The 26,876-nt window shown below is 40.9% G+C and overlaps 1 long non-coding RNA gene across 1 annotated transcript; it reads left to right on the top strand.

The window, feature by feature from the left end:
* Window positions 1–316: 316 nt before the first annotated feature.
* Window positions 317–26,281, top strand: LOC113984764. Its single transcript, XR_003539622.2, has 4 exons — window positions 317–438; window positions 3,444–3,565; window positions 5,754–5,865; window positions 26,108–26,281. It is a non-coding gene; the product is annotated as an uncharacterized LOC113984764 (long non-coding RNA).
* Window positions 26,282–26,876: the final 595 nt, after the last annotated feature.

Genomic DNA, 26,876 nt, shown 5'->3' with positions numbered 1-26,876 from the left:
CAATGCTCCTTGCTTTCATTGAAGTTTTGCTGACACAACATTCCTTTGAATATTCCTTGACAAAAGTGGGGTTTGTTTTGGTTTTGGTTTTCATTTCAGACAGTATAAATGAACACTGAGGTTTACATCAACAGAGGAGACGTAATAGATATATAAAGTAGGTAGGAAAGCTGGCCATGCATTGCCTCCCAGCTTATCTTAAATGCAATGTTATTTACCCTGCTCTTAACAACTAAAATAGAGCCCAGCATACGCAAAAGAGCAAGGGTTTTTTGACTTTGTCATAAATAACAGGGAGTCTAACAGGGTCCCTGAGTGTCATGAACAAAGCGCAGTCCAATCTGAAAGCTGTAACACTGCTTTACAAAAAGTGAAGTAATTAAACCCACTGGAACAAACTGTGCTCGGACCCAGCATCTTTCCCCTTCTCCACACCAGGTAAGGGGGCTTCTGGGATGTTGCAGCTCTCTACCTTGCTGTTGCTGAGGTCTCAACCCTGGCCACTGCTCATGGGGCCTGTCAGCCATGCTCTGGAAGTGTTGGCCCTCAGAGGTCTTCATCTGGCCAGCACGATATGGCCTCAAAGCCTCCCCGAAGGACCCATCCATCCCCTTTCCCAGGCAGTCCTTGGACACAGAGAACACACAGGTATATCCTCCACTGAGGGTAAACGTCCAATTAGGCCTAATGAGAACTCAGCCCAGGCATCAAAGGAGGGAGAGATTATAGCAAATGTACAGTACTCGTCTTCAATGGTCCCTTTGCCAAGAGGAGGATGTAATTATTGTGTGGCCTTTAACATAATAAAGCCTATATGTTCATCCTGGGGCCTCTCTCACTGGGACCTCTGGACATTGCAGCAACCACCTGAATGATGGAGGCCTGAGCTGGAAAAGTAAAATAGGGATTATTATACAAATATCACCACAACAAGCTGATTTACAAATTCTCTGAGGGAAGTGCCCAGCAGCATGATTGTCTTTCAGTTTCTGTAAAAATTTTTAATACTAATAAAACCCCAAATAGTCAAATCTGTATCTGTGTCACTCCCTCCTCTCGTATTTGTCACAGGGTCCCTCATGTTTTCACCTGCCTTGTGGAGAGTCCCACAAAATATGTCATGTAAAGCTCCAGAGAATTATAAAATCAGTGAGTGTCTTTAGAATAATGCAAGGGTTTGACCTATGTTTTCACTTTGTCAATCAACCCTGTTATTTCACAGTTCCAGGGAGGTACCTAAAATTTGTTCATTAAAAAAAAAAATAGTGTTATGACAGGCTCAACAAATCTAGAGATTTACTGTCTGAGGCTATGTTTAATGCCTGTAAGTCAGAAATTAAAGAACAGATTTTCTTGAGATGTCTGAAAATTCAGACGTGATTGAGAGTCTGAGTGCTGGAATTTGATGTAGATAGGCTGCCTTTCCTGCCAGACAAAGAGCCTGACCACCTGCTGCCTCTGTAAAATAGACCCCCAACCTCATGATGTCAGAGTGAGTTTTGCCATATCCTGGCCCAGCATTTAATGGATCAAAATGGGTAAGTCCGTCACCCTCTGCTGCTGAGTCTGTCTGTATGTTCTGGAAGGGACGCTGGCAGCACTGTTGAAGGAAAAGGGGAAAATAAAGAGGGAAGCAGAGAGACCACCTCATCCTCCTGTCCAGCCATCCTGTTGATCAGTGAAATATGATAAGACTCACATCACCTGAAAAGTAATACTATCCTTTGCATAATTACCTTTCCGATTCCTCTTTAGCTGGGAAAATTTTGCACTCAGAAAGCAAGATTTGAAACCTGTTAAGCAGTATGCCATTTCACAGATTGTTTTGCACCTCAGTAGTGATTGTGGAGCAATGCTTGCTGACCTGCTGCTAAAGGGAAAACTGTATTCTTCCCGTAATCCCAGGCTTGACAGTAATTCTCCTCCTTTCCCTTCAGAGAAACTAAAACTGAATCTGGATTGAGTGTTCTGGGGGAGGCAGAGATGTCTGAAAAGTCAATATCATTGCGTCTATATTTAGAGTTTGAAACGGATATAGCTTTGTGATGAAACCAAATGCTTCAGTTTTCCATAGGTTTGTGGTTTTTTCTTCTTCTCCTGTTATTGCCCTTTACTGATGTATCCCTCCTAATAACAAGGCTTACAAAGATGTATGTTCACGTTGTGCACATGCCCCCCCCCCCCCGACACATGCAAAGGCAGCATGTGAAGCAGCAGTGGCTGTATGTTGCTAGCACTGGCAGTCTACAGTTGGTACAACTATAGTCACTGAGATGGCCTACACCATCAGATTGTTCATTTACAGCAAAGGATCCTTCTCTCTTTGCTTAAGCTTTCACTGCCTAATTCTCAAAGGAAAAGAGAAAAAAAACCTCCAGAAAATCTGCCATAAAAAAAAAATTAAAAGCAGATAAGAATGTGACACATTTCTTGAGTGATGTGGCACCTACTGTGAAATTGTTATTTCCTTTAAAAAGGCTACTCTCTTCAACAGAGATGAGGAGGGAAGAGATGAAAGCAAAAGTTTGTTTATTTGGCAGTTACATTCAGTGATGGCTCAGAAATGCTTTGGACCAGAGACTTCTTGTATTAGAGGTTGTATGGAGGTGTGTTAAGAGTCATAGAATGTAATCATGTGGTATTGTATGCATCATATCACAGAATTTCATATGGAATATGAATAATTGCTAAAGTGAGTTTCTCAGCAATCTACAACAATCTCATCATAGCTACAATCTACCTCCCTCTTTACAATATCTTTGTTTCTTAAAATGTGCAAATAGAGTTATAAAAAGTTTCAGAATAATGTATTATTAAGAGTTTATGTAAGTCTTATGACTCAATCAAGAAACTTATTCTTAGTTCACAGTATCAAACATATACATATATGTTTCTACATAACCTATTGTGGAACTGAAGTGGTTATTGAAGTATACTTTTCACAGTTTAAAATATGTTCTAACAAAAATCACAATGCCAAACAAAAGTACACTGCAAAACACTGGTCTTTACTATTCTAGTCACAAATGCGCATTGTTTGTTTCACCACTTCGTTCCCTGGTGGGAGAACTTGCACAAATGCCCTGGGCCTGTAAGTCTTTAAGAACCATACTGAGTGTTTTTGAACCTCTTGATACTATACTATATGCTATGCTATGTACTGAATTATATATAGTCAACAATAATCTTCAGTGAACAGGATTTCTTGTAGGAAATCATACTCATACTAATCCAATATCCTGTTGCAAGAAGGGACCGTACATGTTGTTTCACAGAATGATGCAAACAGCCCAGAAGCTGGTGATTAGGAGATAATGTGCTCTTGGGGAAAGGCTCTTCCCAAACGATGGATGGGGAACTCTCAAGCCAGAGAGTTCATCTCTTGTTCTTTTTACTTCTGACATTTGATACTTTGATGCTGAGTTTTGCTCTTGTTTTCCCAGATACGTGTTCAGAGATTGATCAAGCAAACCAGGAGTTTGAGTTGTAAGGCTGGACTGAAGTTGGATGAATAGAGCATGTTAAGTCCCAGGGAGAGAGGCTGATGAAAGAGCACACAAAAAGGGTGAATGGTGGCTTTCTTATAAATTCATTTACGAACATGTTAATAGAAGAGTGATTCTTTTTACTGCTCTCTTTTCCATTTTCTAATGTGAACTCTTCTACACAAAATCTACTTTTATCACAGGCTAATTTTCATTTTTACATATAAAAATCTCTATTACTGCCTCAACACACAATCATGATTTCTTCTGGTTTGTGAATATAAGAATGAAACCAAAATCAACTTGACACCCGTCTGTACAGTACAAAGACCGAGATGGGGTGCAAGCTTGAACCTGTGCAAAGCTGAGTAATACTAGACTGTTATCTTGTCATTAAGAATTGCTTTGAGTCCCTATCTGTTCAGCAACTCTAATTAATGATCATTTAACTGTACTGTCAGCCTCGTTTAAATCTGAGTGTTGCCAGTTGCTTCCTTCATGCGGGCAGCCAATAGGTGCTGGGGGAGTCGTTCATGCATAGCATTGTCCCAGTGGCTCTGGGCCTATAGCATCCCAGTTTAATAGGGCATTCAGGGCTCATTAGCGAGGAAACACATCAGGAGTGACCGCTCCACTGCCACACGTTGCAACTAATAGCCTCGCCGAACAGAATCGTTTCTGTTTCTGCTCACTTGTTTTTGAATCCTTTCAATGTCAACAAGTGGTCATGTCGGCAGGAGCCCGCCATTCTCCCCAACAGTTTTATCCGTTGCTCTCCTGAGCCAGACTTGTGTCCTCCTCCATTGTTCCAGCCACAATGGAGCCTGAGCAATCACAAAGGCTTCACAGCCATTCATCATCAGCTCACGAATTCTGGGGTTGAGATTACCCGCCAAAGTTTTGGGCCATCATTTTGGCATAATGTGTGAGTGCCCGTGAAATACAAATAGTTTCTGAAGTTTACATTTTTGTTGCAAATGCACAGGGTGGTGGTGGGGGGGGGGGGGGGGGGCTGTGTTAGGGGCTACTGGATGGAGAGAAAGAAGAGGAAATAAAACCTGACATCACTCTGGCTAAAAATAGAAAAGATCCTGTGGAGGGGAGATAAGAGACAATGAGATTTCTGCTGGAACGAGAGGTGTAGAAAGGAGCAATCGGGGAAAAGGAGGTGTGTCCAAAAAGGTATAATCGCACTTTTGGCTCACAGATTTGGAAACAATCCCTTGGCTTTGGCAAGGAGGCATGGGCAGCTCTTGTGTTGCTGGAATCCAGGAGGTACAGAGACAGAGTGCCCCTGACTGAGCTCCCCTCCTTCCGTTCATGGAAATAACCAGCATTTTTTCCTGGTTACTGGAAACATGACTGGCAAAAGGCTCTCTAGAAGCATACATCTGCTGCTTGTTATTTGTATTAGGTTAGCATTTAGCCACTGTTGTGCTAAATAGAGAATGAATGGATGTTTTACACCTGGAAACATGAGATCTGAAGATGTAGTGACTTTACTAGGGTCATACTATGAAAGTCAGAGATGAGAATCAAAGCTAAAGTGTGCATGTGTGTGTGTTTGTTAGCTTATTTTGTGCGTTGCTTCTACAGTGTCATGTCCTTCTCTACATTTGAAGTCACTGGGCTGAATCCTGCCTGCTTGAATGCTGGGCAAAGCAGACATTCATTTGTTGTGGACTGGCTACTGCCCGGACATGCTCAATGCACCCAAAGCATCCTCCAAATGATCCACTTGGGATGATAGAGAAAGAGTGCACTGTGGCCACAGTGCATAACAGTGCCATCAGATGTTGGTTGGGCACATGGCAGAGAGCTTGCTGGACTCTTCCACCTCTCCCTTACCACGTGTTGTTTCATGGAGTTTACATTGTGTTGGTTTCACCTGAGTAAGGAATAATGACTAAATCCCAGTTAAAAGGATTTGATTTGGAAAGTTTTGGAGACATTTGGAAATCCCTGTGAGTATCCTACACAGTATCATACAGTCTCTTCCTGGTCATTTTAACAAGCCAGGAAGTTACAAGGTGACAAAAACTATTCATAAGAAAAGTAAAAGTGACCTTTTTTTTGTCTGTCACTGAAGAATTAAGTTTGTCAGAAACCACAATCATAGCCAAAGATGCTTTTCAGTACAAACACCTAGAAATGGTCTCCTATTCCACTGGACACTGTATATCAACTACAGACTTCTCTTTTTTACCTGTTGAAATGATCAGAATAGGAAAAAAAATTAAACTGTTTTAATTTTTTTCTTCCCAACAGGTCAGTGTCCACTGTATGGCCCAGGCTAGTATAAAAGTACCAAGAAGCACTGCATGTGTATCTCCTGACAAGAGTTTTGTGTGTAGAGCTACAGCAGTCTCCACTGTCACAGGTAATAGGAAACAGTAGAACATTTTGAGGCCATGCCTTATGTGATCATTGCCATTTGAAAACAGCCACAATCCACTAATTCTGTAAATATTGTGTTCCCTGTTATCACGTTCGGATCTGCTGCAATACTAAAGGACTAACTTTGGAAAGCAGGCTCTGTGTAATTCCTAGTTATCTATTGTGTAGTTACACCCAACTGATACTGCAGCAGGGCAGGTGTTTCTTCTTGTCTCCCATGGTGAAAAGCAGGAATGTTCAAAGAAAAACAGCCGCCTGCAGTATGCTTCAGTGCTGTTTATAGTTTGGGTATAAATTAATGAGCATGATCTGGTCTTACTTTGAAACTAGGCTGGAATAATCCCACTGATTTCATTCCTGTGTGGTATACACACCTGTGAGGAGTCAAACCCCCGCTTGAAAATCTTGAATTTCAGTTGTCCTGGTAATTACCATGTATAACTCTTGAGTGAGTCATCACTGCTAGTAAAGTCTTCATGAAACACAGTAAAATAAATACTATGACCTTAAAGTCCCAGCTACAGTAGACCCCCATGCAGGATTTACTAAGTGACAGACTCACAGCTACATCCATAAACTGTACCTTCAAGACCCCAGAGTATTCATGATCCAGGAGCATCCCCAGATCCAAGTGGGGTGCTAAAACTGCATAAGAAAGATAAGAAGACAAATGCAGTCAGGAATGGAAACCAAAATAAGTAAAAGTGGGGAACCATATAGGCTACAGATAACTCTTTGCTGCATTTTGCATGTTAGTGATGGGCACAGGAAACACAGATTGTCATGTCTTGCAGACAAAATAAGCAGGAGAACATCACGAAGTATCTCAGCAGGTTTATGTGTAGTTTAAGTACGTTCCAGACACCAGGACTTAAATGGTCATACCCATGTCAACACGACATCTTTAGGGATCCTTAGAAATCTTGGGGGTTTCTAAGATGGGGGTTGGTCTCTTCTCTCAGGCACTCAGCAATAGGACAAGGGGGCACGGGCTTAAGCTCCGCCAGGGGAAATTTAAGTTGGATATCAGGAGAAAATTCTTTACAGAGAGAGTAATCAGGCATTGGAATGGGCTGCCCAGAGAGGTGGTGGATTCACCATCCCTGAAGATTTTTAAACGCAGATTGGAGTGGCACTGAGTGCCATGATCTAGTAAATGGACTGGATTTGGACCAAGGGTTGGACTCAATGATCTCAGAGGTCTTTTCCAACCCAATCGATTCTATGATTCTATGATTCTATGAAATACTAGAACAGGGACCCCACCTGTGCCTGGGGTTAGGCAGTAGCTTGTCAGAATTTACACATAGATGTGTTTTGTGGAGCAATGGAGTAAAATCCTGACCTTGGTAAATCAGAGGGGGTTTTGGCCTCGGTATGTTTTCAGGTACTTGTCCCAGTCACTTTTACCAGACCCATAATGGTATGCATCTATTCAAGCCTTTCAAGGACAGAATATTTCTTTTTTCTTTTCTTTCTTTCTTTCTTTTTTTTTTTTTTTTTCTCTTCTCTCTAAAGCAGCTTATGAAAGAGGTAACTGCTCCTTTTCACAGTCAAAGTAGGATATTCTGAACAGAATGCTAACTAGACTTGGGGCCAGACTGGAGAAGGGTTTGGGCGGTTTTCAAATCTGGGTTTTTGGTGTCAGGATCATAAATAATAATATATAGAGAAAAGCATATCTGGAAAATTCATAGGTATCAGACTCTGACATTTCTTCAGTTTTTCTAAAAGTTTGAGGTTTTCCCTAAGAGAAGGGAAATCACAATATGCAAAAAATTATCTTTTTTTTTCTTTTTTTTTTCTTTTTCTGTTGTTGTTGAATTTTGCAGCAGTTTTATGAGATTGTTGATTAGTTGCATAGACCTGAAGGCCTTGGTATTGAAAATGTTCTAGCTGAGCTGTATGTAGCCCTCTGTATCTGGATACCAGGTCTCTTAAGTCCAGGTCCTACAAAGACATAACGGTATGCATCTGCCTAAACAGAAACTGCTCATTTGCTTAAAATTCTGCACATTGTGATGAGTTTTTGTTATTCTGAAAACGAAATTCAATGAAAGTTACGTGAATGCCTAAATTTGAGGATTTGGAGCATGTGAGTGGACAAAGCAGTAAACTGAGATATATGCTTGCCTCCCAAAGGGGAGGTTTGTCATTAAAAAATGCTTTTTATTCATAGCTTCTGAACATGTAGTGTTGCACTATATAGAGAGTAAGTTGGAGTTTTTTGATATAATGTCAGATGAAAGTAGTCTATAGGGAAGTATTCTGAACTATAATGAGCCACTGACTGGGAGCAAGCTTTGTCCGTGATACCAGCCACATGGGTGCATGATATTAATTTCTTGTATCAGATACCATGTTGGTATTTCAAAATGCCACATCTGCACCATAGCTTCTTTTCTTATCATCAGCAGATACATTTTTATTTACATCAGTAAATAAATTGAGCACCTGAGATGCGACATAGGTATGTAAGAACCCAAGTCCCATGTTGCTCAGTCTTGCTTTGTATTCTGCATTTGGCTCCAAGTGGTTTTTTTTAAGCCAAAAGGTTATGTGCAGTTCAAGTCAAAGCAAAAGTCTCCCTTATCTCCATGATGATGCAGCAGTTCATTCCACCTTTTTTTTTTTCCATGCTTTACATCTGAAACTTCTCGGTTTAAACAACAATATTTATGCAGGAGGGGTAAGCTTAGATAAAACAGTAGCATAAGGTAGCTTAAGAGTGGTGGTGAGAGGGAAAGCTTAGACTTCAATAACAGTCCCAGGGAACTGATGAAAGGGTTAATATGATGATCAAGCATCAGCCAACCCACTTTTCACTGCTACGTGCTCCTCTGAACATGGGAATTGACTTTGGTGCAGAGTTTTATGGCCTCAAAAGTGACAATCCTCACAGTTTCTAGGGATGTGATTTTGTGACTTGGGAGTAATTCTGATTATCGGGTGAAAAACCAAGTGAGCAAAACCAAACCCTGTGTTCTAGTGCAAACTTTGTGGCATAGCCATTAGTTTCTCTCTCTTTTTTTTTTTTTTTTTTTTTTTTTTTTTTGGCAAGTAATTTAAAGAATAGCCTTTCCTTGTTGATTGCTCTACCATTCATCCGACAGCATATGGTTTTTGTCTTGGGAATCATCCAACATGTCACAAAGGCAGTGATACTGGACAGTTACTAGGCAGCTTTTGTATACTTTGGGGATAGGGGAAGATGGTATTTTAATAGATTTCCTTGGGGATCTCTTAGAAGGATAATTTAATTGTTGAAATCAAATTTTGGACCCCTGTCACAAATCATTACCTTATCTTTCATCCATCTATCCCCTTGTTGTTCAAACTAATAAAACATGCACACTGCTCTCCATTCATGTGACCCCCTTCAAACATTTTTAACTGGTAACCCTGGTTAATAATGGGTAGGTGGTCTGTTTCTAGTTGAGGATTTTTTTGAAGGAATGGATAGTTTCTCTAGCTACCACATTAACAAGGGTGGCAACATTCATTCACTCAAAATGAAAAGCCACAGAACCACATGAGTGTTGGTGAAATTCAAGCAGGAAAATGACTCAAAGGGGAGGATGCAACCTGGGACATCCCCTCAAATACTCACATTCTGAACACTGGCAGGCAAATTCTGGGCAAGCGAGTCATTGGTGAAGTGATCTGGAGACCCTTCTTGGTGAAGCTGTTAGTCTCCATTGCTATGGTAGTGTTTAATCAATTCCAGCATTCACTCAGTAGTGCTCTCAGAAGAGATTGCTGAATTTTCTTGCAGGTTTTCTTGCATATTGAAGCATTTGAGATGAGGTGCACTAAGATGGTGGGAAGCAGTTTGTGGGTCCACTGCTGCAGCTACTTGTCACCTGATCCAAGCTATGTGCCACCTGCAGAAATACATTCAGACAGCACTTGCATCTGTCCTGTCACAGTCTCCCCATCCTTTGTAGCTTCTCTCATTTCAGCAATTCACAGTAAGGAGACAGGGATGAGGGATAAGGAGCTCTGAGCTGACAGAGGCCAGTTAAGGCAGTAAAAAGTGAGTAGGCAGCAGAGTCAGGGTGGCACATGATATGAGGTTAGTGGTATGGTCTCAGAGCATCCTTAACCCCTCACAAAAGCTTAGATGACCTTCAAACTTCTTGAATTTGATCCGAAGGCTGCTTCAGCCTTCTGGTCACCCCCTGAATTTAGGAGTGGAGAATGGAAATATGTGTAGATTGCTTATTTCTCACTGTTCAACCACATTGTTCGGATATCTCTGATTGTGTGAGTGATTGGGTTAAAGTGATTGTGATTATTTATAGACAGGATTTCTGAGCTTGGCCCAGCTCTACTTGCATGGATATAACTGGGGTTTTTTAAAAAGGGATCACTGTACCATTAAATAACCCAAAGTCCTCTTTAAGGCACAGTGTTCCCTTTGCAGGCACTGAACAAGCAGCATCCATCCCTACTGTTAAGTATTTATCATCTAAAAAAATCAGAAAACAGAATATTGAGGAGCATCAGGTCCAAAAATAAAAACGTATGTGTGTGTGTTCAGACCAAGGAGGTGATAGGCAGTAGCTGCACACTGTTTGCTCACTCATTTATTGGCTACAATTCTATGGTTACTTCTTGTTTTTCATTACAACATCCTATCAAATTCTGTTCCCTTTCACCTTAAAGATATTCTTTTAGATGCTGTGAGCTCAGAAAAATTGTATTTAGAAACACAAAGAATGACCTAAATAATATATTTAGAGGCCGTTTCTACCAAAATGTAACCACAATCCCTATCATCTTAGAGTGGGAATCATTATGCAAGTTAATAAGTGGACTTCTAAAATAAAGGGATTTTTTTCCTAGTTAATTCTGTGAAAACAGGATCAAATCTAGTGCTTCATACATTCAGGAGCTGATGCCTGCTAAGTGCAGTTCTTACACGCTTCTTTATTCACAATGCTAAGAAAATCCTAGCTTTCTTTTTAATGTTTGATCAAAAATGTTTTTCTGGAACAAACCAAAACAAACAGAACCCAACCGGTCTTTTGTTGGTTGCTCCACTTCCCAAAAGAGTCCAGGGCACTTGGTGACACAGCATCTGTCTCAGATGCTATTGAAGGTATTCAGCCCCTAAATGCTCTTCCACTGACATTCTTTTACGCTGTGGTATTTGACAAACTCATACAACTGGGCTAGAGGGAAGGAAAAAGGCATCTTATGAATAGGGTGGAAAATGTTTAATCTTCTCTCCACCTGATTATCACTTAAATTCTCAGGAACTTGTCTGTGCAGTTTCTACTTGCTTTCTACTTTAGGGAAAGCAAAGTATCCATGTATCTTTATTATTAAAAATACTGTTGTTTTTGCTATTAACAACAGGTTATTAGAATAATCCCTGTAGGATTTTCAATTGGAAACTGGAGGAAGTCTCCAAGCCCCAGTGTCCTTTTACTAAATGTGTTCAGGATTAGACCCTAGATTTGTACTGCTTATTTTGAATTATATGTTCACTAATTTTAAAGGAGAAAATGAATTAACACTATTTCTTCCATAGCAAAGCCAGTGGACTAATGTTGATCTTTTGAGGACTGTCCCTTTAAACCATCCGAGGTGTTTATTTTGTGTATGAAGAAAGACTTTACTGCTCTGACTAACGTAATCCTGGCTGTGTGTAGAAATGGGGGGGGTGTGGAAAGAGGAAGGCCTATTGTTCTTTTTGTTTCTAAAAACCAATGTTCCTTTTTATAAAGAGACTTTAGTGTAGCCCTCTGTATTCTTCCTCACGATAGAGAAATTCAGTGAAATAGTATCTATTTCCTCAGATTGCTGTCCCAGATACCATAACACCACATGGGTAGTAAGATGTGCTAAATTAGAGGGGATTTTTTTTATCACCTTAGTGGAAGTGTTTGTTCCTGTATCTTTTCTTTTTCTTCATAAAAAAGAAAAAAAGGAAAGAAAAAGAAAAACTTCACAGAACAGTAAACCTGAGACACGGATTCGAATGCCAGACAGTTGAATGAACAGGATAATCGGGGTATTTTTTTTGACAGGTGCGACAGCCTGCCTATGACTGGCATTATAATCATTACCATTTTAATAAGGCTCTAATAGGGGGGCCGATAATTCAATGGGGTGTGAGGATCCTAATTCAACTCCCAATCCCACATGAATGTGCTAGAATTTGTGGGCTTTGTTTTCCTCTTTTGTACCCCTGAATGCAAATAATTACTGGCTATAGATTCAAAAATTCTTAGAACTGGAAGCTAAATTAGCTCTCCTAATACTGCACAAGAATGTCAATACTCAGGGGGGAAAAAAAAGGAAGTAAGTGGTTTTTGGTTGTTTTTTGTATTACACTTGTGGTACTGCAAAGGTTCTGTAGCTTAAGTGGTTTGGTTGGCAGCATGAATAATACCAGCACTGTTTCTAAAGGACATGCAGCTCACTTTCTCCCCCCTCTCCCCACAAGGAAAAGAAAATGTATTTGTCTGAAAATCATTTCTGGAAAAATCATATGCTGCTTTCTACCTGCTATTTTTATTGCTGTTGCCTTGGTCTCCTCTGGACGTGCCTGTCCACTGTATTGTTTCAGCAGTGGTGTGTGGTATGTTCAGTGCCTGTGGTCACACTTTCACAGGAGCCCTGTGGGCATTAGAGTAGTCAGTTTATCCCATTCAGATGATCTGACACAACAATTTCAAATCCTGAGGCAGTGCCCCTTACTGCAGTTTGAGGCTGGGTGCTGAAGGCACCCTGTGGGTGCAGGAGCCGCTCAGCACCTGAAAAGAGTGTTTCTAAATGTAAGAGAAAACACCAATCTCTGCTCAGAACACCACTTAGATTTGTGCTCAATAGCATTTGAATAGCTGTTTCAAAACCCATGAGGCTAAGGGGTAAGTAACCCTTTTTCCTTGCTCCTACTGACTCTTACCTTGTGTCCAACTCTCAGGACAGGATGAGGGGGAATGGACCCCTCTGGGCCCCTCTCTCCCTTAACAATCAGGACAAAAAACTTTTCTTTTTTGTCTCAGCTGACCTATGCAATGAATTTCTCTATTCATTTTTGATCAATAATACATATTATTATTTCTAGCTAATGACCAACAGGGCTACATGGGACAAGACTTTGAAAAATTGAGAGGGATATTTCCATATAACCCCTTGCAGCTGGAATCAGCTTCTCCCGCCCACTATTTCTGATCCTAAATTAGCTGTGGAGTCTTGCCATGATTTCAGTCCTCTTTCTCTTTCTGTACACGCATTGCCTGATGTATAAGGAATATGAGCAGCACTTATTGTATAAGGGAGTGAAAGATAAGCAAACACACTTCATACCATGTAAGAGCGGGAAATAACTAAGGTGGACAAACTGTTCTGTGAAAATCAGCCTGAACCTTTGCCCCAAACTGAAATGCAGAGTTTTGGAGATTGGCCAAAATCTGGTTAATCTTTCTCCCTCTCTGTCTTTTAGTGGTATTTATGATTTCTCAGCACTTCCTGGTTTCATCTGGGTCCAAAAACAGGAGACTGAAATATCATTGAAGAGGCTATTCACAGTGTTTCCAGCTGGCTAGGACCATGGAACGAATGATCTCTCACAATCTAGAAGGATTTTTGCCCAATTTCTATCCTGACGAGATTCCAAACTGTTATAAAATTATCGTAATTATCTTGAAACTTTGAAAATATGCCCATCGACAAAATAACTGACATTCTTCACCTGAGGAACCTGTGTACAGAGAATTCATTAAGTTTTTCTTTTGCCTCTTTGTGCAGAAGATGTAATTTTTTCTTGATCTTGGAAGGCTTTTCACAGAAGAAATAGACTGTACATAAGCTACCTGTGTTCCCTTTGGGATGTTTTTGATGCATTTCAAGTTTTCATGGACACTAAGATGCAAACCTAGACAGCTTCTGTCTTTATTCAGGCATTGAAACTCATTCTCAACCCCATGGTTAATATAAGAGTGGATCAATTGAATGTTTTATCTTTTATGATGAGGGTCTGTCACTCAAGACTACCACCTTAACCCTGGATCTTACAGGCTGTCTTAGTCAGCTAATGACATTTGAGTTACCTCAGGCAGCTCTAGGGGAGAACCCTGGAAATCACCCAGAACTACTGTATGATTTCTCAGCTTTAGTACTCACTGTAGGCCCACTGAACATCCTCTTCATTTTCTGAATATAGTGAGTCAGGGAAGGCTTCTTGTCATCTACATAAAGTTTTTGCTCTTCTACCTTTTGAGCTCTCAGCTCATGTTGTATACACAAGACTGATAACTTTGATCCAGAGGAGAGGGTATCACTATCCAGAGGTGGAAGTGCTATACCAGACCTCAACGAATTAGAGGACTGGGCAATCACCAACCATATGAAGTTCAACAAGGGAAATTGTTGGATTTTGCACCTGGGATGGGACAACCCTGGATGTACATACAGACTGGGGAATGAGATGCTGGAAAGGGACCTGGGGGTCCTGGTTGATGGCAAGTTGAATATGAGTCAGCAGTGCCCTGGCAGCCAGGAGGGCCAACCCTGTCCTGGGGGGCATCAGGCAAAGCATCACCAGCTGGTTGAGGGAGGGGATTGTCCTGCTCTGCTCTGCACTGGGGCGGCCTCACTTTGAGTGTTGTGTGCAGTTTTGGGCACCACAATACAAGAAAGATATTAAGCTGTTAGAGAGTGTCCAAAGGAGGGCAACAAAGATGGTCAAGGGCCTTGAGGGGAAGCCGTATGAGGAGCAGCTGAGGGCTCTTGGTCTCTTCACCCTGGAGGAGACTGAGGGGAGACCTCATTGCAGTCCACAGCTTCCTTGTGAGGGGAAGAGGAGGGGCAGGCACTGATCTCTTCTCTGTGGTGACCAGGGACAGCACCTGAGGGAATGGCCTAAGTTGTGTCAGGGGAGGTTTAGGTTGGATATTAGAAAAAGGTTCTTCCTCCAGAGGGTGGTTGGGCACTGGAACAGTCTCCCCAGGGAAGTGGTCACAACATCAAACCTGAGAGAGTTCAAGAAAAGTTTGGATAATGCTCTCAGGCACATGGTATGACTCTTGAGGATGGTTCTGTGCAGGGCCAGGAGTTCGACTCAATGATCCTTGTGGGTCCCTTCCAACTCGGCATATTCTCTGATCCTGTGAGTCTGTGAAAGGCTCATAAACATGTTTTAAATATTGTGCTGTAGATGCATGGAAAGTAAAAATAATTTAATTTTTGTTTGTCCATACCTGTCACTCACAAATGCTTGATCAGCAGGTTGATCTGAACGTTGGACATCTTGGTTAAACCAGACTGGCTGATACCAAAGAGCTGTCATTGTGAGGAAATACTGGGTTTTCTCAAGAAAAAAATGTCAGGATTAGGAGGCAATCACTGCCTTTCTGCAAATATTAGAAAGAATATATGGAGATCTGTTCACCATTGCACAGTTTGATTTAGACTGGACATTTTTACAGATCAATCTGAGATGCTGTGACAGACTGTGAAGAGCAAAACCTGTAGCTGGAGAGGTTAGTCTTTCTCTCTGTCTTGTCTTACCCTTTGTTGACAATGTGGCTAATTATTGTTCCTGTAGGACAGTTTTCTTATTTTGGCTAAAACGATTTTTGACAAGTTTGTGAAGAACAAACTGAAGATGTCTCTCTTCTCCTTAGGCCTTATTCAGTTCTCTGGGGGACAGGGTAATATCTGTTTGTTTGGGAGATGATCTTGAGAGTACACAGAGCTTTTCCTGCTGACTTGGACCACATGATGTGGTTGACTTGCTTCTAGGCACTGATCAATACCTTTATTCTTCTGTCTCAGAGATCACAGGAGGCTGTGCTATTCTGGCTCCTATCCAGCAAGCCCTGTCCTTGGGGACTTTCTGTCTCGTCTTGTCACCCTTTTGGTTCAGTGTGTCCAAAGAGTTGTTAGGTAAGAGAGTCAGGGTCAAGGATAACTTTACGGGTTATTTTCGGTTCTCAGTCTTGGTTTCATTAACTCTAGTCAGGGCTGATAGAAATTGCACTTTTAGGCAGCCACCAAGTTTGAGGGAGTGCCAGGCATTGGTGACAAGCATTTGACTATGTTTGTGTAGAAGTAAAACCAGGCAAAATGTATGTTGTTATGGCTGATGAAAGGTTCCAGAAAGAATCACAAATATTTTAAAGATTCACAGAGGATATATCCTTTTTTGTGATTCAGTGGAGCAGGAGGTAGGAGTCTGATCTGAGCTGCTGCCAGGCGCTCTCGAAGCGTGAGAGTGCAATGCTTTCGGATAAACTCCCCACCCAAGAAATGAAGGCTATTCCTCTTGCTTGTCAAATTATCTGCTGTTGTCATCACTGCACAATCACCATGTTTAGCTGTGGGCCCAGAGTTAAGCATGGATGTAGAACAGCTGTTCTGCCCCAAATAGCTCAGTGGTCTGAGAAAAATAAAACAACATGCCTGACAAACATAAGGGAACAACATTTGTCTATCCTGTGGTGGAGAAAAACTTGTTCTAAACTTAGATGTTTTGTTTAGGGTATCAAAAAGAGATTACAGGGTAATTTATCTTGTTTTTATAGCTCCCCACGTGATCCCTATTTCCTACCTGTTTGAATGAGGTTTCCTATTGGGTCACGTTTCAGCCACTGCACCCACATAAGACATTCAGGCAAATGCTCCTGTGGGTTTAACAGGAGCAGCCACCAGTCTGGAATTCAGGAGGAGAAACCCAAGCCACCAGTACTGTTACCCCTTGATTCCAACCCAAATGAGTCCAAACCTGCCCTGAGAAACAAAACAGAGCAAATCTTGGCCTTCCCAGTTGAGAGACGAAGTGGGAGGGAAAAAGGGATGTGAAGATGCTGACTTTCCCTATCCCTCATTGGGGAACTAGGTGAGATTTAATTGTCTTGTTGAGCTTTCCACATGTTTAGTGGGTAGCAAACTTTCCTGCAGGTGAAAGATTAGTTCAAGTTGTCTCAAAAATACCAAAGGAATGCAAACGATACCCAGCTTATAAATTTCAGTGACATTACCAGGCCCAAAAGATTATGATGGAGCAGCTAAAGGTATTGTTTCTGCCTATACCACTGGCCTGCTGCCTGCCACCAGCATTTCACTTCCCTCTGCTGTAGCTTTCCCTTGTCAAAGTAAGATCTAATACTGACCTGTTCCTAGGCAGGTCTGTTCAAGGTTCACAGAGTTTTCTGGAGAAGGGGATGCAGCTAAAGGAGCTGCTGTAAAAATTTTGACCATTAGCATTCACTTTGATGTGTCAAAAGTAACCATTTTTCTGTAAGGTGCTGGAAGTTTCATTATGTGGAGAGTTTAGACTAACATTAAATACAGGAGGTTTTAGAAATCATTCACCCTGAAGACAGGCAAAACTGACATATTCACAGCAGAACTGAAAAACATGTTTTATCTGTGTTGTCCTTTGTAATTATGCTGCTGAATAACAGGAGTATTATCACACCAGGGTTAGTGCCAGAGGATTACCCAAAGTTTTTCAAATGGGATGGTAAAGTGGTGCAAACAGGTGCACAGACAAAGAGCAAAAGGAGAGGGGAAAAGTGAGAGAAAGAAAGCTGAGGCCTTCTAGTTTCAACCACATAGCAAAATTAATGGTTTCTCTAAGTGAATAACATAGCTAGATTACTACTGAGCATGTAAAATTAGAGGAATGGGTCATATTCTTCATTTCACTCTTGTTTTAATTTAAGCAAAGGGGACCACTTTAATTGTGCTTTGCCTCAAAAAAAAAAAAAATCTTTTAATTGGAATAATTTTGAAGCAGAGAAAATTACTCATAAGAAGAATATGGTCTCTGAAATTTGCTTCCCAATAGCTCCCTTTGCAAACTGGATCCTACAAACCAGATTTCTTTTTGAATGTTCTACATTGTGTATCCAGAAAGAGATTTCTAAATGAAGTTAAAATATCTTTACAAGCAAAACAGTCAACATAAGCACATGCTTGTTGTTATTCTGGTTTTGGTGTTTCCTTTTTAATCTATCTTTGTGTGTTAATTTATTTGTGTACATCAGAGCCACATAGACATTTCCTAATCCCTTCAACTCAGAAAATAATTATATACTTTTGCACAGTTCCTTTGCAAGATTAAACTAAGAGAAGGTTGTTGGTGCTACTTTTGAGTATGAAATGCTATCAAGAGATGCATTTCAATATTTACTGTTAATTACCACAAACAGAGCTGTTAAGGGTTGAGGATTTGGTTATGGACATCTAGGATATTTTGGAGAGGGAGAGAAGGGAACATTTAGGTCTTCCTCATGGGAAACTCTCTCTCAAATGATAGCTTTGGCAATATTTTGTGGTGGAAGGAAGCGGTACTTCAGGGATTTGGGTCACTGGGGAAAGTGTCCCATCCCACAAATTTCTGTGTCACCTCCATTTGTTGGCTGTCACTGAGAACAGAGGCATAGTTTAGCTTACTGATTGCCTGGCATTTGAGGTAAGCCTCCAGGTAACTATAGGCTTGTTACAACCACTTTAGTACCCACAATGCCATGAAGTTGCAGAAGCTCTGTATGAGTGACTAGGACAGGTCTGGGATGGCATATTGGTGTTCCCCCTGACTAATGCTCCTCAGTGGGACCACTATGATTCTAAGCAAGACCTTAAAGGCATCTATGGCTTTGTTTTGTAATTAGGATGTGGCGGCCCCTGAAAAGAGATCTCCTTAGAATACGTCCTACAAAGAATTGTCATTATAAAAATATGTAACTGCTGGTCCCTGAATCACGTGGTGTGGGCAAATCACGGGCTTCACGGCTATGCAAATAAACAGCAGCCTTGCGATGCCCCATCCCCTCTTTTCCTGTCGGCTCTGTTCTTGTGCATCTCTAAAGGGCATTGAAATTGCAAGTCAGTCCTCTCTGCGGGCTCAGTGCCCCGCTGGCTCACAAGAAAAGGGACAGCAGGGAGTTTAGGGGCAACAGAGTACACATGTATGTGCTCACTCCACATGCATGCCCTGCCTGTCATCCCAGCAAGACCAATCACCCTTCTGATTGTCATTTTGATCCTACTTCTTCATCTGACATGCTTTGAGTCCTCCAGCCAGGACTGTGAAGGACTGACACTTTCCTGTCTCAAAAAGAGCCCTGAGATAACACACAGTAGACTTTGTGGTGAATCAGGTTTGATTTCTATCTGAATTTAAAGTCACGGTGTTGACTTGATGACAGTAACTAAACATTGTTATTTTATTTTGTCTGTCAAAACATAGCCAAAAGGGGACATCTGAGATCATGTCTAGTTCAGAGGAAGTCAGAAATCAGAAATTCATTCCCTTTGAGTAACTTTTTCATTTCTGTTTATACATGTGAAAATAGCACTTTTCATGTTTTGGAACAACTTTACTGAAACAAAATGCTTTGGTATTATCAAAATGATTTTTTTTTTTTTTACTATTTTTAGTAAAAAAATCAGTAAACACAGTTTTGTTTGACAGGGTTTGTACTGCCTAACGAGGAAGCATTTAATTTGAAAGTGCAGCATAAGTCTAGTTACATGGTCCTCAGGACAGTTTTCAGTAGACAAAAGTTTCGTGTTCCTGGAGGTCAAGCTCTGCATGAGAATTCGTATCTCCTGTGTGATAATGCAGTAGCCAGGATCAGCTGAGGTGTCCAAGATAAGACATTCCTCCATTAAATAAGGCTGACAGCAGAGCTCAGCAAGCAAAGTATTTCTGCCTTACTGGTTTGCCCGAAGTCTGATGCTTGGATATGGATATAGTGATGTTCTTTTGCAGTTCTCCCATTTAGCCCTGTTCCCTAGGAAGGGATACCTGATGAAGCTGACTGAATTGTTTGAACTTGTCTGCTTGGCTAGAAGAGAAGCAGCCAGATGAATGTTTCTTACTGGAATAAAGCCTGAAACCTAATCTCAGCTGTACTATTAATAGCAGAGGATCTGCATGGAGGTGAGTAGAATGCAGATGCAGGTCTCCTGCTTGGACAGCACCTCCTTCCTTTGACCTCTTGTGGGACATCATGTCTTTCAAGCATATTTCACTGAGAAGGACGACAGCAAAATGGAGTTTGTTGTGAGCCTGAGATGATAATTACTAGTGTTTTCTGCAATATCTTTAAAACCCACTATTTTATCTCATTTTGTGTAAGCCAGATTGCTAGGGGACACAAATCAGTGATTCTCCACGGATGACTCCAGTTTTCCATTAGTAATGGGTCTGGCCACAGAACTTGCTTAGATTTTGGATTAGTGTGTCCTTTGCACTGATCAAACTAAGTCAGGAGAGTAAAGACTGTAGAGATTTCCAGAGGCAACCCACTCCCAGCTGTTAAACACTGAAGTTATAATTGAGGTTCAGACACATTGGTCACAAAATTACCCATTTAGAGCATGAAGAATTTCTCCTAAATAAATAAAGATGGCTTGGACAAGTGGGCTGAGATGTGCCACTTACACAGCAAGTAAAATCTTCAGGTAGATTGTGCTTTATAAAAGCACGGTACACCAGGAATAAGTATGGAATATAGAGCACAGCACTTGTCACATTAGTAATAAGTATGGAATATAGAGCACAGCACTTGTCACATTAGTAAGCAAAACTGAGTCTGGAAGTAGTGTGAGACCCCAGGAAAATACAGCTAATGGAGAAATGGATCCTTGCAAAAGAGAAACAGTGGTTTATTTTCCAGGTGCAAGGGAGTAAAGTGGATGAGAAAAGTGCTGGCTGTCACATTGACTTACCTGTGTGGCACAAAAAGGAAGGCGTTCCAGCCACTGGGAAGTGCGATGGAGGCATTGTCATGGAGCGCTGCTTGGGCATCGTGAGGTGTGTCAGCCTTGCTGACAGAGGGATGGTTCTGGTTATCATTTCTGTGGTCTGCTTGGAACCACAGCTTGCTCTTTGATCTCTGTGTGCAGGAAATAATCTACAAACCCACAGGGGTTTGGTTTTCGAGCCTCAGAGTGAAGCAAAAATTTCACTCTTCCATAGGAGGAAGATTACAAAGGAGACAGGCTGACTTTAGCTTTGTTTTGTTGGGTTCTTTTGTTTGTTTGTTGAGTTGGGTTTTTTTAATAACTACTCCTCATTTGAAAATTTTTTTCTAGAGCCATTTTAAAGAATTCTAATATTTCTTGCCAATGTGTTTATTTTAAAAGGAATGAAATCTAGAAAAAGTGATATTCTCATGGTCATCTTTAGCTTTACAGCTGGTTGAAGCAGAGGTCTCTGCTCAAGCCTTAGGAGGATGAGCCAGAAGATTGATTTTCTCACGTGCACATGATCAGCTGTGATGGTTCCTAAAGTGGGCCAGCAAGAAAGCCAGAGAGGGACTTTTTACAAGGGCATGTCATGATAAGACAAGGGCAAATGGCTCTAAACTGAAAGAGGATAGGTTTAGATTAGATATTATGAAAAAATTCTTTACTGTGAGGGTAGTGAGACACTGGAACAGGTTGTCCAGAAAAGTTGTGGATTCCTGTAAGTATTTGAGACCGAGTTGGATTGGGCTTCAAGCAACCTCGTCTAGTGGAAGGTGTCCCTGCCCATGGCAGGGGCCTTGCAACTAGATGATCTTTAAGATCCAACACAAACCATTCCATGATTCTGTGGTGTTGGACCACGGGCACGAGGCACTAGCAATTTGGCCAGTGTCTCAGCGTGGGACTGTGATACCTGGTGCTGATTGCACAGGTAATGTGTGTGCCTGGCTCTGCCTAGGGCTGTGCCAGGCTGTGCCGCAGGGTCCTCAACAGCTGTAATTGGTGTTTACTCATCCAAGAGAGGCTAAGATCGGGGATAACACCAAGTCTGTGGGACTGTACATTTTGAGAGAGAAAAGGTGCTCCTAGGAAAAGGGTACTGTACATTCATTTTTCTGAAAATACACCCAGGAATTCAACATATCTGTGAAGGCACCCAAAAGAGAGGAATTTTGTACAAGACTATGGAGATTTCCAAAAGAGCTGGACAACCATAATTGTTCTTGGTCTGTATATTTCATTTACATAACTTCATTGAAATGTCCTAGGCTTTAAAAAAAAAACAAACAAAAAACAAAAAACTAACATATTATCTGCCACTATCATATATATTCAAATAAACAAACAAACTGCTATTGTACAGGAGGATGATAATGCCAGGAACTAACATCTTCCTTCTACTCCATTTATCTCAGTAATGCACTCTTAGTCTGGAGACTGTGATATTGAGTATTGTCAGGTTGGGTTTCCACTAATTAATGAAAAACAGGCTGCAAGCACAAAGGATTAATTTGGCCTATTCACTCTGATCACAAACATTTTGAGAATCTGTTTAGCTTTTTTTGAATGATGTGAAGTAAACCAAGGGAAAAAACATCTTGTTTCAGCTAGCTAGCCAGAAAAGAAACCCACATGGATTTACCTAATGGGGTCAAAGCTAAGAGAAACAGAGCATTGTTCCCAGGAGTTAGACAAGGCAGTTATCTTATGGAGAAGGCTTGTTCTGAGGCTCTATAAAATTTAGAGCTCCTAAATAATCCTGTGAATTTAAGAAGGGAGCTTTGCTCTGCCTTCAGAGGGAGTTTTGCACTATCATTATCAGGTGGATCTAACAACAACTCCTGTGCTTTCTGGCAGCCACAGGCCCTTTTACAAGGGTAAAACGGTTTTGCCATCAGGGTTTTGAAACATCCGAGTCAAGTTCTCAGCTGGTGAAATCACTGTACTTGGTCAGTGAAGAGCCTGGCAACCTATACTCAGGTCCTACTTGTGCAGTGTTGAGTGTCTTTGATTAAACTATAATCAGAAATTAGCAAGAACATAATTGGCACGTGTGTTACTGCAAAACACACGTAAAACAATTCTGCTAGGCGTAGGCTGTAAATATGTACCTAGGCTGGTGTGCTAGCAACGAGCTACTTGCTTGCTCCTAGGACTTAATTACATGTTACGCCGATCGATGAAAGGTTAAAACAGCTGAATCAATATTTTATTGCAGTTCTGAAAACTGTAGTTATAGCATATTAGACTACGAGTGGCTGACAAGTTTAAAAGCCTGTAACTGAATCAAAGTCTGAGTAACTGTTGTATGTGCAATTTAGAAACAGTTAATACATTCCAATTGAGAGGATTTGTTTCTAATTAATATAAAAGCTGTTTATTTAAATCCTAGGCAGGCAGTATTTAAATACACAACAAGTCACCTGGGAATTCCATCTAAACCACTTTGTGGAAAGCTGTTATGTTGTGCTGAAATAAATCCAGCATGAAGTAACTGTATTCTCTTCATTCAGAGTGTAGAGCTGTTCTCTGCATGCTGTTTTCTTTTTTTCTTCTTCTTCCTGAATATGCTAAAATATCCTTGGCCTTGTTCCTGATTAAGGAATGATGTAATTTGCAACGTTGCTGCCGTTTTCTCTGCTTTTATTGCCTGCATATCGTCGATCACCCATTAGCAGCACTTGTTTTGAAGAGGTATCATGTATGTACAAAATGAAAGTCCTGGCAAAGGGAACACACACTATCAATAAGATGGAGATGTGCATGAAGATATGTTGAGTGATAACCAACAACATTTTCAGAGTTAACAAATACTACTTTTTAGAACTCCTAGTAAACTTGAGATCGTGGCTTTGTTTTCTTGATGGGGCTTTTCAAATCGCCTTATTAAGATATTTTTAATATTTTTGTGAGGTTTGAAGGGGTTACAGGTAATGAGGATAGTAGCATCAAAAGGTCTTATAGCCCCATCAGCAGAACAGTTGCTGATTTCTTTCTTTTTAATTTTTTAAATTATTTTGTTTTTTTCTCCTTGCTTGAAAGAGTGGGGTGGAAAAGATAATGTTTTGATTAAAAAGACCAAAACAAACACTAAGTTAAGAGTATTTTTTGCATCACCAGGAGAGAAAGAGTATGAAAAAACTTCACAATTTCATGCTAGTCTGTCTCTCACCAGCAGTACATTCCCGTCACTAATTTTCACCAGACAGCTTCATTTTCTCCCCTCCACTTTTCCCCCCATTTCATCTAACTTTTCTATCCTCTATATATGTGCATTGTGCTGACAATGAGACCTGCAGCTTACTGCAGATCATATCAAAGAAAAAGGCAACAGCACCATGAAAGGTGGTGTTGGTAATTCTGCGCTTCACCTGCAGTTCCTACAGTAGGTTTGAATTTTAGCAGTTTCCTAATTGGTGGTGGAGGTGGGGAGCTGGATGGCTGGGCTAGATTTGGGCAGGTTTTGTTGAGTTGGGTCTGTGTAAGAGTCAGCAAAGATCAGTTCACTTACTGTCTCATTTTTATCCTGTCCATCATATGGTGAACAAGTTTGTCCCTTGCAAACTTGCAGAAGGCAATGACTTTATTCCATTTTCACCTGGCATAGTTGTAAAATCCACCTCAGATAACTTTCCCTGCTTCTTAGTTGTGTGTTAATGAGGTGTTTACTGAGTATTTCTTCCTCCACAGACCTCCAGTCCACTCAGCCGAGCTCAGACTCCAGCACTGCTTGCCCAGTGCCACCCACTCTTAGTCCAGGGATGCCTGCCTTGCAGGAAAGCGAGAGTGATGTAAACAGGGGTTTAGCCAGCAGGTCTTTCTATGGAATGCATCATATTCCTTTGAAAGTAATAAACAAACCAGCAGGTTAACTATGGAGCTCTATTTCTGCAGGGATTCCCTTCCACAGATGGTTTCCTTGGAGTGTTTTGTGGCACCTCTGCAAAGTACAGCTTTAAAATGTCTCAGGAGAGTAAAGTCTGGTATTTCTATCAGTAGGGAGGAATGACATCATATCAGGACTGGGGAGCAAGGAATGTTTGCCATGTAGACAGTTGTAATTTACAGGCAATAAATGAATAAATTTAGATAACAGAAGAACGAGGCCAACCCTCATCTGTCTTTTTTTTTCCCCCGCATAAGAGAAGTTGCACTGCCTCCTAACAAACTTGCTTCTGCACATCTCTGCCTTCTCCTGTCTGCTGTGCCTCTTGACTGCTGCCTCACGCTGTGTATTTTAGGATGCATGTGTCACTAAACATGTGAAAGTAACTTCCCATAAAAATGATAAATCCCACTGTAAACTGAGGGCCAATCTCTGCACGAAAAGCTTATGGATTTTGACTACTGAATGAAAGAAAAGCAAAACAAAAGTAGCTTTAAGGGTGCCTTGGCTCTAATCACAAGCTGGGTGGCTGATGGCATGAGGGTTATTGGGAAGTCAGATGCTGTCTATCTTCAGCAACAGGTCCTCTGTAAACCACAGGTGCATCATGTCGGGTTAGGCCATTTCAGGTTGGGCTGCATGCCTTCAGGTGCATCCAGAAGAAATCACTGTCAGTGATCAAATATTGATATATTGTCAAACCCACTGATGTTAATGTAATTTGAGTCATTTATGAGTCTTTACTTAGCAGAGACTTAGAACTACAGTAACTTAGAGCCTGAATTGTCTCTGTGCCTGAAGAGCAGGTGGCCAGTCAATGTTCAGGTGGGGATTATTGCTGCCGACAGTGTTAGAAAGCTTGCTTTGCACCTGCCTCCTCCTCATAACAAGCACACAGATAAAAAGAGTCCGATTCCCTGGCACTGCCAACCAAATCCTCCAATCTTTCAAAAACAAATACTCAACCGTGACTGTAAAATAAAATAGAAAATAAAAGTTACCACTACCTTCTATTGCCTGTTGATTGACCTGAGCACTCTCCAATAGCAAACATAAAAGATTAGATACCACTTTCCATACAGGTGTATGCAAACCATTTTTTGTCTTACCAGGAGACTGAATTGTTCAAAGTTCTGGAAAATGTCTGCGTGCAGTTTTACAAGTATACTTAGCAAAAGGAAGGCATTGACTTATGCTTTCAAAGGTGGTGATTTACAATGTCCTGTATAGTGTTTCCAAAATCAAGAGTTTTGTTTAAGCTTAGCATAATGTACTGAAAGGAGATTTCTGATGCAGTGTGTGTGTTTACAGTGCAAATACAGGGCCAGGATTTTTAGAAATTAATTACTCAAAATGCTCTTACAGAAGAAAGAGCCAGCCCTACAAGGGATGGGCCAGAAGGGTCTTCTCCTTCTTAGAGACTGATGTAAGCCAAGAGAAACTTCAAAAAGAGTAGGTTTCCTGTGGTGAAGTCAGTCTTGGAGGGGATGGGGGCATCTCTGAAGACACAATTTCTGCTTGGAGGAGATGGACAGCATCCTTGACTGTTATAATGGCTTTGAATCCCAAGTTCACTGATTGTCTTTACTAAAAAAAGCTATTATTTTCTTTCTTAAAGGAGAGAGATGGAGAGAGAAGGAATCTGAATTTCTGGCAAGAGAAAGAATCCCAAAACTTAGGAGCACTGCTGAAAACTGCTCATGAAAATTTTAAGATCAATTTTCAACAAGCAGTGGTAATTTCTTTCATTAAATACTGTTCTATATCCTTCATAAAAAAAGCCAAACAATGATTTCTGACTTGTTTCTTAAATATTTTTCTATTCCCCAAAATATGGGGTTCCTCAATTTCTCCTTCAGTGCTACTGAAAGCAGCCTTTTGCAAGAATTAGAGATTAAATTTTTGTCCCATAGTGGTGGGTTGCCATTGAACAGATATCACTTCTGGTGAATTGCAGGGACAGAGAAACTTTACTTGGACAAATAAGGCTTTCTAAACTGGCACTGAAGAATTAAGCAAAAATGATGGACTTACCTTCAGCCCTCAGCATCAAGGGGAAATGACATAATTTTTTAATAAGTGAGGATCCTGCAAGAAAAGGCCCGCCTTTGCAGTAGTTACCTCAGCATGGAGAAGATGTAAATTCATCCCTCTTATCTCTGCAAAAATAAGTTATTTCAGAATCCAACTGTCCTGGTCTGAAAGGATTTATTCATCCAACAGCTGAGACAAAAAAAAACCTAAGTTGACATTTCTGCCTGGCTTTTTAGCTCGTTGAGACTGTTAGTTGGCTGCTGCTGCTGGGATCTGTATCCTTGAGGCTACTTAAAATCAAAGATAAGATTTTCCTTTTCTTCGCCAGTGTGTTCACACAGTGTCCTAAGATA

Source organism: Pipra filicauda, unplaced genomic scaffold, assembly GCF_003945595.2.
Source record: "Pipra filicauda isolate LSUMZ 115617 unplaced genomic scaffold, ASM394559v2 scaffold2_size9829703_pilon, whole genome shotgun sequence".
NCBI classification, from domain to species: domain Eukaryota; kingdom Metazoa; phylum Chordata; class Aves; order Passeriformes; family Pipridae; genus Pipra; species Pipra filicauda.
The sequence above is the reverse complement of the archived record's forward strand: the minus strand, read 5'-3'. Positions and strand labels throughout refer to the sequence as shown.